At 43.6% G+C, this 17,831-nt stretch overlaps 1 long non-coding RNA gene across 2 annotated transcripts; it reads right to left on the bottom strand.

Moving 5' to 3' along the window:
- Window positions 1-1,334: 1,334 nt before the first annotated feature.
- On the bottom strand, window positions 1,335-17,831 carry LOC140627971 (uncharacterized). Of its 2 annotated transcripts, none has more exons than XR_012026443.1 (3): window positions 17,355-17,831; window positions 5,679-5,826; window positions 1,335-5,012 (listed from the first exon to the last, which is right to left on the bottom strand). It is a non-coding gene; the product is annotated as an uncharacterized lncRNA (long non-coding RNA). The 2 variants fall into 2 exon arrangements; XR_012026442.1 differs by having other exon boundaries at window positions 16,923-17,828.

The raw sequence follows: 17,831 nt of genomic DNA, 5'->3' as shown, positions 1-17,831 counted from the left end.
TCCACTGCTAAAAAAAGGGTGAAAATGGGTGTTCTGACACAGGGATTGCAGATGCCACACAAGTTCAATGTTATGAAGCTCTTACCAAAGGTATAAGTAAATATTCTCTTGAGGATTTTCTAATGTCTAAAGGACATTCCCCGCCCCCCCCCCCCCCCCCCGGCTTTTGGCAGTACAATTACAAACAGGTGGGTTTTCTGGAATTTGATGGGTAGGGGAAGGCTGTCAATTTTAGGTAGATTTGTACCTATGTTAATTTGAAGTACTTTTCTATTTTCTTTTTTTTTTTTTTTTACTTTTCCATTTTCTCAAGCAGTGATGATTTATTTGTGTGTCATGGGATCAAACGGTGATAACTTGAGATGACAGGGAAATTTTATCAAAGTATTGCAGGTGGAAAATCAGGATGAGCTCATTATTAGCTTTGCTGCAGAGCGTGTGTGAATGCATTGTTGGAAACAGGATGTGGCTCTAGCAGTGGGTGTCTGAAAAGCAGCTCAACAAAGCAGCCCCCTGGGATCCCTGGGTGGCGCAGCGGTTTGGCGCCTGCCTTTGGCCCAGGGCGTGATCCTGGAGACCCGGGATCGAATCCCACATCAGGCTCCCGGTGCATGGAGCCTGCTTCTCCCTCTGCCTGTGTCTCTGCCTCTCTCTCTCTCCGTGTGACTATCATGAATAAATAAATTAAAAAAAAAAAGAAAAAAAAAGTCTTGTTAAAAAAAAAAAAACAAAGCAGCCCCCTGAGTGCTGCAACCTAAGGCCACAGCTGGGCTCACCAGGCAGGTGTGGCCAGGACTTGGGAGGCTCAGGCCTCTTCCTTCTCAAACAGGCAAAGCAAACTCAGAGGAAAAGAAAAAGTTTGGTGACTTGCTTTCGCTGGGTTTATGTAGTGGTCCCTTGATGGAGTTCTGAAAAGAAAGAAAATGTTCTCATCTACTTTCAAACTCTACAGCCTGAATTCCAAGAAACTCTTAACATATGCTTTTCCTTAACTCTTTTGCAAATATAATAGACCTGTTTTATGAAGTATTGGGAACAGGGACCTAATATTGGCCAGGATGACAGCCCACTGTGGGCTCCGACTGTTTGTGGAGGTTTAACTACTGGTGCATGTGAATCCTTCTTTACATGTGAATCCTTCTTTACAATTACATACTCATGCAGGGGAAGGGCCTTAGATCCTGAATCTGAGAGAAAAAGCAAAGAGTCAGACAGGGAGAGGAGGCCCACAGTGTCACAATTTAGAATTTGAAAACTTCCAGACGGATTAAATACAATGTAAATTCTGTTAATTAGGATAATGGATGATGAGTGGACAGTGAGGTCAACTGAAATGTTTTTTTAAAAAAATAATTTTATTGAGGCATAACCAACATACATTAGATTCAGGTGTACAACATAATGAAATGTTATAATGGTCTGTATACAATGCAAAATGATCATTTAAGTCTAGTTAACATGTCATCAGTTACAATTTTTTTCTTGTGCTGAGAACTTTAAGATCTACCCTCTTAGCAACTTTAAAAATATGCAGTACAGTATTATTAACTAGTCATCATGCGTACATTATATCTCATGACTTATAACCAAAAGTTTGTACCTTTTGACCCTCTTCACCTATATCTCCCACCTCTAGCAAATGCCAATCTGTTCTCTATAAGCTTGGTTTCTTGTTTTATGGGTTTAAAAAAAAAAGATTTATTTATTTGAGAGAGAGAGCGAGCAAGAGCATGTGCAAACATGAATGAAGGGACGAGCAGAGGGAGAGGGAGAGAGAATCCTCAAGTAGTCTCCCCACTGAGTGCAGAGCACAACTCAGAGCTCGATCCCAGGAGCCTGAGCCAAAATCAAGAGTTGGCTGCTTAACTGAGCCACCCAGGCTCCCCTTGGATTTTTTTATATTCCACACGTAAGGGGCACCTGGGTGGCTGAGATGGTTGAGCATCTGTCTTCTGCTCAGGTCATGGTCTCCAGATCCTGGGTTCAAGCCCCACATCGGGCTTCTGGCTCAGCAGGGAGCCTGCTTCTCCCTCTCCCTCTCTCCCTGACTTGTGCACATTCTCTAAGATGAATAAATAAAATCTCTAAAAAAAATAGATTCCACATGTAAGATCATACCATATTTGTCTTTGACTGACTTAATTTAGCACCATGCCCTGGAGGTCCATCCATGACATGCAGGACTAGGAAGGGAGACACGGGTAGGGGCTGCATGACGAGGCTCACAGAAATCCGAGATAGGGAGAAATGCTGAAGCATACAAAACCAGAGATAGGGGTTACTGTTGGGGGTTGTGGAGGCCGAGAAAAATTAAGGCCATTCCACCTCAAGTTTAGCATTAGCACAAGTACAGCCATCTTGGGCCCCTGGGAATAAGAGCTGAACTTTACAGGAAAAACTGCAGAATGTCCTCGGCAGGAAATCCCATATCAGATCATAAGAAACTCCCCGACCCTTTCCCCATATTGGAAAGAAAAAAAAATTCCTCCACCTCTTCTGAAAATCCCCTAGACCAGCCCATAAAAAACCCAGCTGTAACCCACTTAGGGGTCCAAGCCCCTGCTCTGCTGTGTGGAGTATACTTGAACCCAAGCTCGAGCTTGTAAATAAACCCTCGTGTACTTGCATCGGTGTCGGCTCCTTGGTGGTTTCTCGGATTCACAATCTTGGGCACAACAGGGGTGAGTTAAGACTGCAGAGGAATAGGGGACCCTAAGTGTGTCTGGTCCCTGGAATTCAGCTAGATGGTTATCAAATCACCTGAATACCTGCAAAATCGATCAGAGATCTGAGATAAGAAATGCTGCAATTCTAAAATTAGAAAGGTGACTACTTTTTGGAAGGTATGAGGTGCCAAAATGTGAACCTGAGGTGATATAGCGATATACTGGAGGCTAGGTGGAGGGGAAGAAGCCTACTTAAGAAGGCTACTACAAAGTATTAGAAGTAGCCGAGCACAAAATCAGAACGTTTAGAAGTCTGCTCTGGTGGGGGACGTCCCTGGCCTAAAGGTGTTCAGGTAGTGAAGTGGGGGCGGAATCCCAGGTGGGACGGTGTGGTCTCAGGATCCCCAGGGCCACAAGAACAGTGGTGCCTGAGTGCAGCAGGGTTCCCAGGCATCAGAGTGGGGAAGCTGGGTGCAAAGAGCGGGCCTAGGCGCGGACTTTGCTTGCTGTTGCCATAAACAGAGAACTGCTGCCCACTTGCAGGACTACTCTCCCGGGCAGGAGCCGGGCAAAAGGCAGAAGCGCCCAGAGACCCCTGCCCTCCCCTGAGAGGAATGGTGTGGGTCTGTGCCATAGGAGTCTGTGAAGTTTGGAGACTCGACACTGGGTCACATGCCTAAGATAAAAATGCTCGGTCACAGGCTGGGTGAACACAGAGTGTGGGCAGAAACCAGGGAGACAAGAGTGACTGCTTTTCCGTGAGGGCTCACTGAAGAGTGGGGGGTGCAAACTTTCAGCTCGGGGGCTAGAGATGGGGGCCCTGCCATATTCATCCCCCACATCAGTGCTGAAAGCCAGCAAAGAGCAAAACAGCACCACATAGTGCAATCTGGAGCCGCTTACACTGAGCCGGGCCCCCTGGCAAGGAAGGTGCAGTTCCGCCCAGGCAAGGACAACTGAGAATCAGTGCAACAAACCCCGCCCCCAGACACCAGCAGGAGCTTCCGGCTAATACCAAGGTTAATGATCATACAGGACTGTAGAACTTCAGCGATCAGGGAAAACAGTATACAGCATTCATGGTCTTTTATTATCCTTTAGTCTTTCAGTTTTGTTTTTTTTTCCTTTTTAGCTATTATTTTTTCAAAAAAATTTTTTTAAATGATTTTATTTATTTATTCATGAAAGAGAGAGGCAGAGACGCAGGCAGAGGGAGAAGCAGACTCCCTGCAGGGAGCCCGATGTGACCCCGGGATCTGCTTGTCCAGGGGTAAGGGATTTTTGTTAAATTTTAGATTCCGGACCCCGGGATCACGACCTGAGCCGAAGGCAGACGCTCAACCCCTGAGCCACCCACGTGCCCCTTACTTTTTCAATTGTTAAATTATTTTTAATTTTTATATAAAAGTGTTCATATATATGTATATATATACACACATGTATATGTATATATATTTGGTTCCCTTTCATTATATTTTGTTTTATTTTTGAACATATATAAGTTTTTCCTTTTTTTCCTATTTTGGGATCTAGTTCATTGTTTTGTTCTGTTTTACTTCTTGTTTGATTTTTCTTATTTTGTATTGTTTGTGTTTTCTTCTGGTTTGTTTCTTTTTCAGGTGGTGGTGGTGTTATTTTTGTCTTTTCTGTCTTCTATTCTTTTCTGGACATAAGGACAAGGCAGAGAAACTCACCCCAAAAGAAAGAATGGAAGGATATACTCACTGCCAGGGATTTAATCAATATGGATATAAGTAAGAAATCAGAACTAGAATTCAAAACAATTATAAAGGGGATCCCTGGGTGGCGCAGCGGTTTAGCGCCTGCCTTTGGCCCAGGGCGCGATCCTGGAGACCCGGGATCGAGTCCCACGTCGGGCTCCCGGTGCATGGAGCCTACTTCTCCCTCTGCCTGTGTCTCTGCCTCTCTCTCTCTCTGTGTGTGTGACTATCATAAAAAAAAAAAAAAACGATTATAAAGATACTAGCTGGGCTTGAAAACAGCATGAAAGACACTAGAGAATCCGTTATGGTAGAAATAAAAGAACTAAGATCTAATCAGGCCAAAATTAAAAATGGTATTATAGAGATGCAGTCTAAAAGGGAAGCTCTAACAGTAAGGATAAAGGAGGCAGGAGAGAGAGTCTATGATGTAGAAGACAAAATGATGGAAAATAGCTGAGGGGCACCTGGGTGGCTCAGTCAGTTGGCCAACTGCCTTCGGCTCAGGTCACAATCCTGGGCACTTGGGATCTAGCCCCGCATCCGGCTCCCTGCTCAGTGAGGAGTCAGCTTCTTCCTCTCCCTGCTGCTCCCTCCGCTTGTGCTCTATCAGATAAGTAAAAACCTTTAAAGAAAAGAAAAAGAAAAGAAAGAAAGTGTAGCTGAGCAAAAGAGAGAAAAACAACCACTAAACCACAAGGGAGACTTTGAGAAATCAGTGATACCATAAAGCAAAATAGTATCTGGATAATAGGGGTCCCAGAAAAGGAAGGGAGGGCCAGAAGGTTTATTTGAACAAATTATAGCTGAGAACTTCCCTAATCTGACGAAGGAAATAGGCATTCAAGTCCAGGAGGCACAGAGAAACCCCTCTCAAAAATCAATAAAAATAGGTCAACACCACAACATATATTAGTGAAGCTTGCAAATTTCAGAGATAAAAGAGAAAATCCTGAATGCAGCTCAGGACAAGAGGTCCTTAACGTACAAGGATACAAACATTAGACTGGCAGCAGACCTGTCCACAGAGACCTGGCAAGCCAGAAAGAACTGGCATGATATATTCAGTGTGCTAAATAGGAAAAATATGCAGCCAAGAATACTTTATCCAGCAAGGCTCTCATTAAGAATAGAAGGAACAGACAATCTACAGAAACAGTGACTTTACAGGTAATATAATGGCACTAAATTCATATCTTTCAACAATTACTCTGAATGTAAATGGGCTAAATGCTCTAATCAAGAGACATAGGGTATCAGATTAGATTAAAAAAACAAAACCTAGGGGTACCTGGGTGGCTCAGTCGGGTAAGCAGCTGCCTTTGGCTCAGGTCAGGATCTCTGGGTCCTGGGATCAAGCCCCATATAGGGCTCCATGCTCAACAGTGAGTCTGCTTCTCCTTCTTCCTCTGTTGTTCCCCTGCTTGTGCTCTCTCTCTCTGCAAATAAATATTTTTAAAAACCAAGATTCATCACAATATGCAGTCTACAAAAGACTCATTTTAGATGTAAAGATACCTCCAGATTGAAAGTAAGGAGGTGGAGAACCATTAATCATGCTAAAGGACATCAAAAGAAAGCTGGAATAGCCATCCTTATTATCAAACTAGATTTTAAACCAAAGACTGGAATAAGAGATAAAGAGGGACACTTATAATAAAAGAGTATCAAACAAGAAGATTTAACAATTGTAAATATTTATGCCCCTGATTTGGGAGCAGCCAAATATATAAACCAATTAACAACAAAATTAAAGGAACATTGATAATAATACAATAATAGTAGGGGATTTTGACACCCCAGTCACAGCAATGGACAGATCATCTAAGCAGAAGATCAACAAGGAAACAAGGGCTTTGAATGACACACTGCACCAGGTGGCCTCCATGGATTTTTTTGAAAGATTTTTTTATTTATTCATTCATGAAAGACACACAGAGAGAGGCAGAGACATAGAGGGAGAAGCAGGCCCCATGCAGGAAGCCTTATGTGGAACTTGATCCCGGCACTCGGGGATCACGTTCCAAGCCAAAGGCAGACACTCAACTGCTGAGCCATGCAGGCGTCCCCTTCACAGATTTTTCAGAGCATTTCATCCTAAAGCAACAGAATGCACATGGATCATTCTCCAAAATAAATCACATGCTGGGTCACAAATCAGACTGGGTCACAAAAAAGACTGAGATTATACCATGCATATTTTCTGACCATGATACGTTAAAACTTGAGCTCAATCACAAGAGAAAATTTGGAAGGAACATAAATAAATGCAGGTTAAAGAGCATCCTACTGGGATCCCTGGGTGGCGCAGCGGTTTGGTGCCTGCCTTTGGCCCAGGGCACGATCCTGGAGACCCGGGATCGAATCCCACGTCGGGCTCCCGGTGCATGGAGCCTGCTTCTCCCTCTGCCTGTGTCTCTGCCTCTCTCTCTCTCTCTCTCTGTGACTATGACTATCATAAATAAATTTAAAAAAAAAAAAAAAAAGAGCATCCTACTTAAGAATGAATGGGTCAACCGGGGAATTAAAGAAAAATTTAAAAAATACATGGAAACAAATGAAAACAAAAACACGACAGTTCAGGGCAGCCCTGGTGGACCAGCAGTTTAGCGCCGCCTTCAGCCCAGGGTGTGATCCTGGAGACCCAGAATCGAGTCCCACATCAGGCTCTCTGCCTGGAGCCTGCTTCTCCCTCTGCCTGTGTCTGTGCCTCTCTCTCTCTCTCTCTCTCTCTCTCTCTCTCTCTCTCTCTCTTTCATGAATAAATAAATAAATAAATCTTTTAAAAAAAACACACACGACAGTTCAGAACCTTTGAGATACAGCAAAGGCAGACCTAAGAGCAATACAAGCCTTTCTCAAGAAAGAAGAAAGTCTCAAACACACAAACTAATCTTACACCTAAAGGAGCTGGAGAAAGAACAGCAAATGAGGCCTAAATCCAGCAGGAGAAGCGAAATAATAAAGATTAGAGCAGAAATCAATGATATAGAAAAAAAAAAGAACAGATCAATGAAACTAAAAGCTGGTTCTTTGAAAGAATAAGATCGATAAACCCCTAGCCAGACTAATCAAAAAGAGAAAGGACCCAAATAAATAAAATCATGAATGGAAGAGGAGAGATAATAACAAACACCTAAGAAATACAAATATAGGGCAATATTAAGAGCAATTATATGCCAACAAACTAGGCAATCTGGAAGAAATGCATGTATTCCTAGAAACTTTGCACTACCAAAACTAAAACAGGAAGAAATAGAAAACCTGAACACACCCATAACCAACAAAGAAATTGAATCAGTAATCAAAAATCTCCCAACAGGGGCACCTGGGTGGCTCAGGTCATGATCCCGTCCTGGGATCGAGTCCTGAATGGGGCTCCCCACAGGAAGTCTGCTTCTCCCTCTGTCTCTGCCTCTTTCTCTGTATCTCTCATGAATCAATCAATCAATCAATCAATCAATCAATCTTGAAAAAAAAATCTCCCAACAAACAATAGTCCAGGGCCAGATGGCCCTCCCAGTGGACTTCTACCAAACATTTAAAGATGAATTAATACCTACTCTTCTGAAGCTGTTTCAAAAAATAGAAATGGGGGACGCCTGGGTGGTTCAGTGGTTGAGCATCTGCCTTTGGCTCAGGGCGTGGTCCTGGGGTCCTGAGATCGAGTCCTGCATCAGGCTCCCTGTGGGAAGCCTGCTTCTCCCTCTGCCTGTGTGTCTGTCTCTGTCTCTCTCTGTGCCACTCATGAATAAATAAATAAAATCTTTAAAAAAAACAGAAATGGAAGGAAAACTTTCAAACTCATTCTATAAGGCCAGCATTACCTTGATCCCAAGACCAAAGACTCCACTAAAAAGAATTATAGACCAATATCCCTGATGAACATGGATGCCAAAATTCTCACCAAGTTACTAGTCAATAGGATCCAACAGTATATGAAAAGGATTATTCACCATGACCAAGTGGGATTTATGCCTAGGCTACAAGACTGGTTCAACATCTACAAATTAATCAACATGATGCACTACGTTAATTAAAGAAAGGACAAGAACCATATGATCCTCTCAATAGAAGCAGAAAAAGCATTTGACAAAATACAGCATCCTTTTTTTTTAAAGATTTTTAAAAATTTTATTTATTCATGAGAGACAGAGAGAGAGAGAAGCAGAGACACAGGCAGAGGGAGAAGCATGCTCCCTGCAAGGAGCCTGATGTGGGACTTGATCCTGGATCCTGGGATCACGCCCTGAGCTGTAGGCAGACTCTCAACCACTGAGCCACCCAGGTATCCCAACAGCATCCTTTCCTAATAAAAACTCTCTGCAGTATAGGGATAGAGGGAGCATATCTCAATATCATAAAAGCCAGGGATCCCTGGATGGCGCAGCGGTTTGGCGCCTGCCTTTGGCCCAGGGCGCGATCCTGGAGACCCGGGATCGAATCCCACATCGGGCTCCCGGTGCATGGAGCCTGCTTCTCCCTCTGCCTGTGTCTCTGCCTCTCTCTCTCTCTGTGACTATCACAAATAAATAAATAAATACCTTAAAAAAATTTAAAAAAAAATATCATAAAAGCCATATATGAAAAACCCATAGTGAGTATCATCCTAAATGGGGGAAAACTGAGAGCTTTTTCCCTAAGGTCAGAACATGGCAGGGATGTCCACTCTCGTCACTGCTGTTCAACATAGTACTGAAGTCCTAGCCTCAGCCATCAGACCAAAAAAAGAAATAAAAGGCATTTAAATTGGCAAAGAAGTCAAACTTTCACTCTTCACAGATGACATGATGGGTCATGTAGAAAACCCAAAAGAGGAAGGGTGCCTGGGTGGCTCAGTCAGTTAAGAGTCTGCCTTCCACTTAGGTCATGATCCCAGGGTCCTGGGACAGAGCCCCACATCGGGCTCCCTGCTTAGTGGAGAGCCTGCTTCTCCCTCTCCCTCTGTTGCTCCCCCTGCTTGTGCACACTCTATCAAATAAATAAATAAAAATCTTTAAAAAAAATCAAAAGATTCCACCCCAAAATTGTTAGAACTGATACATGAATTCAGCAAAGTCACAGGATATAAAATCAATGTACAGAAATCTGTTGCATTTCTATACACTAATAATGAAGTAGCACAAAGAGAAATCAAGGAATTGATTGCATTTACAATTGCATCAAAAACCATAAGATAAAAAAAAACAAAAAAAAAAACAAACAAAAAAACAAAACAAAACAAAAAAAACCATAAGATACCTAGGAATAAACCTAACCAAAGTAGTAAAGGATCTGTACTCTGAAAACTATAGAACACTTATGAAAGAAATTGAGAAAGACACAAAGATATAGAAAAACATTCTATGCTTATGGATTGGAAAAACAATTATTGGGGTGTCCGGATGGCTCAGTGGTTGAGTGTCAACCTTTGGCTCAGGTCCTGATCCTGAGCCAAAGGATCAATGCTACCCAAAACAATCTACACATTCAATGCAATCCCTATCAAAATACCGTCAGCATTTTTCAGAGCTGGAACAAACAATCCTTAAATTCATATGGACCAGAAAAGAACCCTGAAAAACCAAAGGAATGTTGAAAAAGAAAAACAAAGCTGGAAGCATCAGAATTCCAGACTTCAAACTGTACTACGAAGCTGTGATCATCAAGACAGTGTGGTACTGGCACAAAACAGACACATAGATCAATGGAACAGAACAGCAATCCCAGAAATGGACCCTCAACTTGATGGTCAACTCATCTTCGACAAAGCAGGAAAGACTATCCACTGGAAAAAGGACAGTCTCTTCAACAAATGGTGCTGGGAAAATTGGACAGCCACGTGCAAAGAATGAAAGTGGAACATTCTCTTATACCACACACAAAAATAAACTCAAAATGGATGAAAGACTTAAATGTGAGACAGGAATCCATCAAAATCTGAGAAAAGAACACAGGCAGCAACCTCTGTGACCTCAGCTGCAGCAACTTCTTGCTAGATACATCTCCAGCGGCAAGGGAAACAAAAGCAAAAGTGAACTACTGGGACTTCATGAAGATAAAAAGATTCTGCACAGCAAAGGAAACTGTCAACAAAACTAAAAGGGAACCTACAGAATGGGAGAAGATATCTGCAAATATCTTATCTGATAAAGAACTATAGGGCAGCCCCGGTGGCTCAACGGTTTAGCGCCATCTTCAGCCCAGGGCCTGATCCTGGGGTCCCGGGATCGAGTCCCACATCAGGCTTCCTGCATGGAGCCTGCTTCTCCCTCTGCCTGTGTCTCTGCCCCCCTCTCTCTCTGTATGTCTCATGAATAAATAAATAATCCTTAAAAAAAGATAAAGAAAAAAAGATAAAGAACTATAATCTTTATATTCTATAAAGAAATTATCAAACTCAACATCCAAAACACAACAAATTCAGTCAAGAAGTAGGCAGAAGACATGAACATTTCTCCAAAAGACATACAAATGTCCAACAGACATATAAAAAATGCTCAACATCACTGGGCATCAGGAAAATACTAATCAAAACCACAATGAGATACCATCTCACACTGGTCAGAATGGCTAAAATTAACAACTCAGGAAACAACAGTTGTTGGTTAGGATGCAGAGAAAGGGGAACCCTCATACACTGTTGGTGGGAATGCAAACTGGTGCAGCCACTATGAAAAACAGTATGGAGGTTCCTCAAAAAGTTAAAAGTTAAAAATAGAACTACTCTATGACCCAGCAATTATATTACTAGGTATTTATCCAAAGGACACAAATATAGTGATTTGAAGGGGCACCTACATCCCAATGTTTATAGCAGCAGTGTCCACAATAGCCACAATAGCCCAGATATCCATTCATCTGTCAATGGACATCTGGGCTATTATATATGTATACACACACACACACACACACACACACACACAGAGGAATATTATGCAGCCATCATGAAGAATGAAATCTTGAAGAGCCTTGGTGGCTCTGTCAGTTAAGTAGCTGCCTTCCACTTGGGTCATGATCCTAGAGTCCTAGGATTGAGCCCTGCATGGGGCTCCATGCTCAGCAGAGTCTGCTTCTCCCTCTGTCCCCTTTCCTGCCTCCCTGCCCACCCCCACACTCTGCTCATGTTCTCTTTCTTTCCCCTGTCCTCAAACAAAATCTTAAAAAAAAAAAAAAGAAGAAGAATGATACCTTGCCATTTGCAATGACAAGGATGGAACTAGAGGGTATTATGTTAAGCGAAATAAATCAACCAGAGAAAGACAAATACTGTATGATTTCACCCATATGTGGAATTTAAGAAACAAAACAGATGAACATAGAAGGGCAGGAAAAATAAAATAAGATGCGAACAGAAAGGGAGACAAACCATAAGAGACTCTTAACTAAAACAAAAAGAAGACTAGGAGGGCCAAGTGTTGGAGACATCAGAACACATTTTTTTAGTGTTTTGTTTTAAAGATTTTATTTATTTATTCATGAGAGACACAGAGAGAGAGGCAGAAGCATAGGCAGAGGGAGAAGCAGGCTCCCTGTGAGGAGCCCAATGCAGGACTTGATCTGGGAACCCTGATCATACCCTGAGCTGAAGGCAGACGCTCAACCACTGAGCCACCCAGGCATCCCCATCAGAAAGTTTTAATTCTCAAAAATATGTCCCCTGTTGCCAAGGGTCATGTTGCCATCATAATCTTAGATGGACCCTATAATGCCATTTTTGTTCTGGAGCCCAAATGGAGATGGATATTCTGGTGGCCCTGGGGCCCAGAACACCCAGGGCTAATCTAATGGGTGAGATAATGGTACTGTGGTTAAGTAGGAAAATGTCTTTTTTTTAATAAAAGAGCTGCAAACAGAGATATTTAGCATCAAAGTATGATATTTGTAATCTACCTTGGATACCTCAGCAAAAATCCCTTATTTGGTGGTGCCTGGGTGGCTCAGTTGGTAAAGCTTCTGCCTTCAGCTCAGGTCATGATCCCGGGATTCGGGATCAAGCCCCTCATCAGGCTCCCTGCTCAGAAGGGGAGTCTGCTTCTCTCTCTCCTTTTGCCCCTGCTCGTATGCGTGCTCTCTCTCTTGCTCACTCAAATAAATAAATAAAATATTTGAAAAAAGAAAAAGAAGAAAAAATCCCATATCTGAAAAAACAATGTCAAAATGCTAACAAACGGGACGCCTGGGTGGCTCAGCGGTTGAGCATCTGCCTTTGGCTCAGGGTGTGATCCCACAGTCCTGGGATTGAGTCCCACATCGGGCTCCCTGCAGGGAGCCTGCTTCTCCCTCTGCCTGTGTCTCTGCCTCTCGCATGAATAAATAAATAAAATCTTAAAAAAAAGAGAGAGAATACTTAGCAGGGTGACTGGGTAGCTCAGTAGGTTAAGTGCCCAGGGTCCTGGGATCGAGTCCCACATTGGACTCCCTGTTCAGTGGGGAGCCTGCTTCGCCCTATCCCCCTGCCACTCCCCCTGCTTGTGCTCTCTAATAAATAAATTAAATCTTAAAAAAAAAGAACACTTAGCATCCTAAAATCCACCAGCAACATGTTTGAATTCTTAGATATATGCCATGTTTTTATTTTTTAAACAATTTTTTTGTTTTGTAAAGTAAAAGAATACCATAACAAAATATACTGGGTGGCTTGAACAACAGAAATTTATTTTCTCGCCATTCTGGAGGTTAGGAAACCAAGATCAAGGTACCATCAAGACTGATTTCTGAAAAAAAAAAAAAAAAAAAGACTGATTTCTGGAAGGCCTCTCTTCCTCACCTGTAGACTGGCGACTTCTTCCTGTGTCCTTACATGGCCTTTCCTCTGTGTACACATGGGAAGGTGGTGGGGAGATATCTGGTATCACTTCCTGTTCTAAGGATACCAGTCCTACTGAATTCAGGCTCTAGCCTTATGACCTCATTTAACCTAAATTACTTCTCTAAAGGCTTTATTTTTTTAAGATTATTTATTTGAGAGAGAGAGAGACCACGCATGAGCATGAATTGGGGGGGGAGAGTGCAGAGGGAAAAGCAAACTCCTTACTGAGCAGGGAGCTGGATGCAGGGCATGATCCCAGGACCCCAGGATCATGACCCGAACAGATGGCAGAAAGAAGCTTAACCCAAGACTGAACCAACCAGGTGCCCCTAAAGGCTATATTGCTAAATACAGTCACTTTGAAAATTAGGATTCAACATTTGAATGGGGGGGGGGGAGACACACAATTCAGTCCATAACAAGGATTCTCTGTAGACAATATACATACTTCAGGAGCTCCTAAATCTTCAATCCTCTCCCCCTTTAATCTCCTAGAAGATACAGGCATCCAAATTATAACTCAGTGGCTAAATTGTGGGGTGTATGGGGTGCGTGTGTGTGTGCGCGCGCCTATTTATCTGGAGATAAATAGGTCCAATTCAATAGGTCCAGTTAAGTCCTATTTTCCCTTTACATTTTAAACTTTAAATTATTAAAAACTCATCATAAATGTAAATTCAACACTTAGGATTGATGTTATAATGCAAATGGTACAGACTGCAGCCAGCCTGAGTAGCCATGCTAGAAATGCAGCCTGGGGAGGCTGTCAAGTGCATCTCTTCTGCCTCCTGCATGACATAGTTCCTGATTGCTCATTTGTCTTCTGTAATATGTGACACAGTTTTACATTTGGAAACAAGTTTCATTTGTTTGTACATATTTATGAAAGGAGAAAGAAATCTATTTGAATCTGGTTAAAGCTTTGGTTTTCAGAAACCCGAGAATTAGTAAAGACAATTTTAAAAAAATGAAGTATTAGAAGTAGAGGGCAGTACAGGGAGCTCTGAAAAGTTCCAGGTCACAAAAGTTGTATTCATTGAGATTCAGAGTTTGTTCCCACTCTATGCTTCCCCTTTAGCTTCTTTTTGGAAAAGGAGTAGTACACTGTTGCTCTTTGGAGGACACAAATAATTTTTAAAGTTCTTACTCTATTTGTCATTTCTTCTGTTTCAACTTTTGTTATGTGCAAACTGAAAAGAAAAAAAATGGGCACAATTCTGCAAAATCTAGCCGCTTTTGTGTCTGTTTGGTTTTTCAAAAAAATCCTTACAAAATAAACATATTTGGGATGCCTGAGTGGCTCAGCGGTTGAGCGTCTGCCTTTCGCTCAGGGTGTGATCCTGGGATCCAGGATCGAATCCCACATCGGGCTCCCTGCATGGAGCCTGCTTCTCCCTTTGCCTATGTCTCTTCTTCTCTTTCTGTGTCTCTTGTGAATAAATAAATAAAAAATCTTAAAAAAAATAAACATATTTGGTTTGTTTAAATAAATTTTTATTTATTCAGGGGGAAAGGTATCAATCAGAACAATGCAGAGTTAGATTGAGAGGGTCTCCCACTTCAAGAAGCAATCTAAAAATAAACATACAAATAACAGTTCTTGGAAAATTTGAGGACTATAGGGACCAATGATGCTTGCCAGGCTGCAAAGGCACACAGTTCTTGTGGTGTACGGCGTAAAATTAAGGCCTATTATTATGTACTGCCTTGACATCTGGGAAAACCAATGGCCTAACTGCAGATTCTTCTCCCCACTCTGCTCCTGTAGATAAGATCCCCTAGCCAAAAAAAAAAAAAAAAAAAAAAACCTCTTTATTATAAGGGATGGGCCCAGTTACAGATTTTATCCCTGAGTAGTAGGTTTCAGTACTCTGCCAGCCTATGGATCTCATCTGTCCAGTGTCAGATGTCCTGTGTTCAGCCTCCCCATTAACGCCAGGAGGGAAACCCCTCCCTCACCCACAAGGTAAACAGGACACCATTAAAATAGTCTCTACTGCTGCCTGGTTTCATCTGCACTAGTAAGATAAATTATTTATGTGCCACATGCACAAATGCAAATCGTTCTTTCATCTTTTAGTTAGAATTCTAAAATAAGAAGCTGTTTGGTTTGATTGACACAGACTGGGGGCATTGTTCTGAAACATTTAACTCGGATGTAGGTCTTCAGTGAACGAACTCAGAACTGCTTTTACTCTTTCTGCTCCCAGGCATGAAACCCTAGTAGCTAACAGGAATGTATATTCTGTTCCAGGCACTAACTCATTACAACAACCCTAAAAATATCAGCACTATTTTTATTCCCTTTCTACAGGTGAATAAATGAAACTAGGGAGGTTAAATAACTTGCCCAATGCTCTGACTTTGTTCAATTAACATTTGTTAGGTAGAACACAGGGTGCAGGATGGTGAGCCAAAGTTCACCAGACCACAAGAGAAACTAAAAGAGAGCAGTTAATTACTCACAAGACCTGGAAGAAGTACAGGGAATGCCTCCAAAGGCCACACAAGGAGGTCAGGGCAGAGTGCAGATAGAGACTAGGGACCTGAGGCAAGTGCCTTTACTAGGGTCTCTGGACGTAGGGCTTTGGAGTTCCCAGGTTAGGGCCAGATCCATCAATTTAAACCAAAAGAGTGGAGTTTTGGTAAGCCCCACAGGGATCTTATCTAAGGGACCTATAGAGCAAACAGGCACTGGGAGGCAGGGGAACAGTTGATCACAAGGGCTATTGGGGAAGTCATACCAGGAACTTAACATTTGCCTGTGATTTTGAGGGCTGCTATCTAGGGCATGTGCTTGCATGAGGCAGGGCTAGTGTAAGTTTAAGGTCCCTGCAGGCCACTTGACGAAACCAAATGGATGCCCAGACAGCAGTACCGTGGAGCAGCTTTGCTAAACTCTTGACACTCAAGGCCACACAGGTAATAAGTGGCAAAGCAGAGCTTCAAACTCCGTCAGTCTGAATCCAGAGACTCGCCTCCTCACTATGCTTTATTACCTCCCACTGCTAGGAAGAAAAGGAATAATCAAGACATGGCCCAACTGTTGTAATTTCAACCTAACTCTCAATGCCTATAATGATTTTTAAATTTCTAATTTTTTAAAACACATTCAAGGCCCTCAGTATGGGGTATCTGACGTTCAATAAACAGTAGACATAACACTCACACAGCAATAATTAAAACTCTTTTCCTTCTCTTTCTTAAACTACCTTTCCACTACAATATTCACTTTCATTAGAGGAAAGCCGATCTCACCCTCCTCCTTTCTTAGGTCAAGAGTGAGACCTCCCTTTTCTTTTCTTAGATTTTATTTATTTCTGAGAGAGAGAGAGGCAGAGACACAGGCAGAGGGAGAAGCAAGCTCCCTGCGGGGAGCCAGATGTGGGGCTCCAATCCCGGAACTCTGGGATCACAGCCTGAGCCACCCAGGCGCCCAAGAGTGAGACCCCTTTTAACAAAACCTTTGTAGGTAGCCTCAAATCCAGTAGAGCACATCACTTTTTCTACACTCATCCAATCACCTCTTGGAGAAAGGTTCTACTTTCTAATTTAAACCCGTTTCCAGGCGCCTGGCTGGCACAGTCGGTAGAGCGTGCAACTCTTGATCTTGGGGTTGTCAACTGGAGCCCCACACTGGGCACAGCGATCATCAAAACAAAAACAAAAACAAAAAACAAAAAACTAACAACGACAACCGTAACCTCGACCCTTCCAAACTCCCTACATATTCCACTTACATACCTGTTATCTCAAACCGATCTGCTCATCCAACACGCAATGGATGCGCTAGACGCTGTGAATTCTGTAATGAATAAAATCCTCCTTTCCACGAACTCAGTCCAGCGGAGTATAAAAACATGCTCATGAATGGCAACTTAACGCGAATATAAATGCTTTACATAAATCTGCGACCCTTGGCCATGTCCACTAGAGGATGGGAGGCGGCGGGAGACCAGGGCACTGGAGGCGCGCACCCGAGGACAGAAGAACGTTAAGGGAGCCAAGGGGCGAATAAGCGGCCACCGCGGGCGGACTGAAGAACAAGATGAAAACGGGCGCAAGGCAGGAAGAAGGGTTCAGAGAAGTGCGAACACTAAGCAGCGGGATGAAGGATGGAGGCGACTCTGAAGGCCGGCGGGCTCCTCAGGGCGAAGGTGCGTCCGTCTCACTCACCTCCCCTCTCTCCTCGCCCAGGAGGCCAGGCCCCGCCGTCGCCCCCAACTCGCAGGCGCGCGCGGGCTCCGCGGCGGGGGCCGAGGCGAGGGCGTGCCCCGCGGTGCGCAGGGCGGGCCCTGGAGAGCGAGGCCGCGGACGGATCGGCAGGACCGGTGTGGGGAGCCTGGGGCGAGGCCGCCCCCCCGACGGCTCAGCTGCGCGGGGGACAGCAGCGGGCCCGCGGGGAGCGGGCGGGCCGGCTGCGCTCCGCTCTCTTCCGGAAAGAACTGCGACGCTTCCCCACCCCCGAACCCGAGGCCTCCGTCTCCGGAGGCAGACCGGGACAGGGGGGCCATCGCTGCCGCGAAAGCAGGGAACACTCTCACGAGCCTGGGAAAGTCTCCGTTGCCTTGGCTCCCAGAAGGCCGCTGCGCAACCTCCCTAAAGCTGAGAAAAACGTGGAAACCGTTCCGGGTACGTCGGCAAAATCCTTCC

The sequence above is a fragment of the Canis lupus genome, chromosome X, assembly GCF_048164855.1.
Source record: "Canis lupus baileyi chromosome X, mCanLup2.hap1, whole genome shotgun sequence".
NCBI classification, from domain to species: Eukaryota; Metazoa; Chordata; class Mammalia; order Carnivora; family Canidae; genus Canis; species Canis lupus.
Note: the sequence above shows the minus strand (reverse complement) of the source record. Positions and strands in the feature narration are given on the sequence as shown.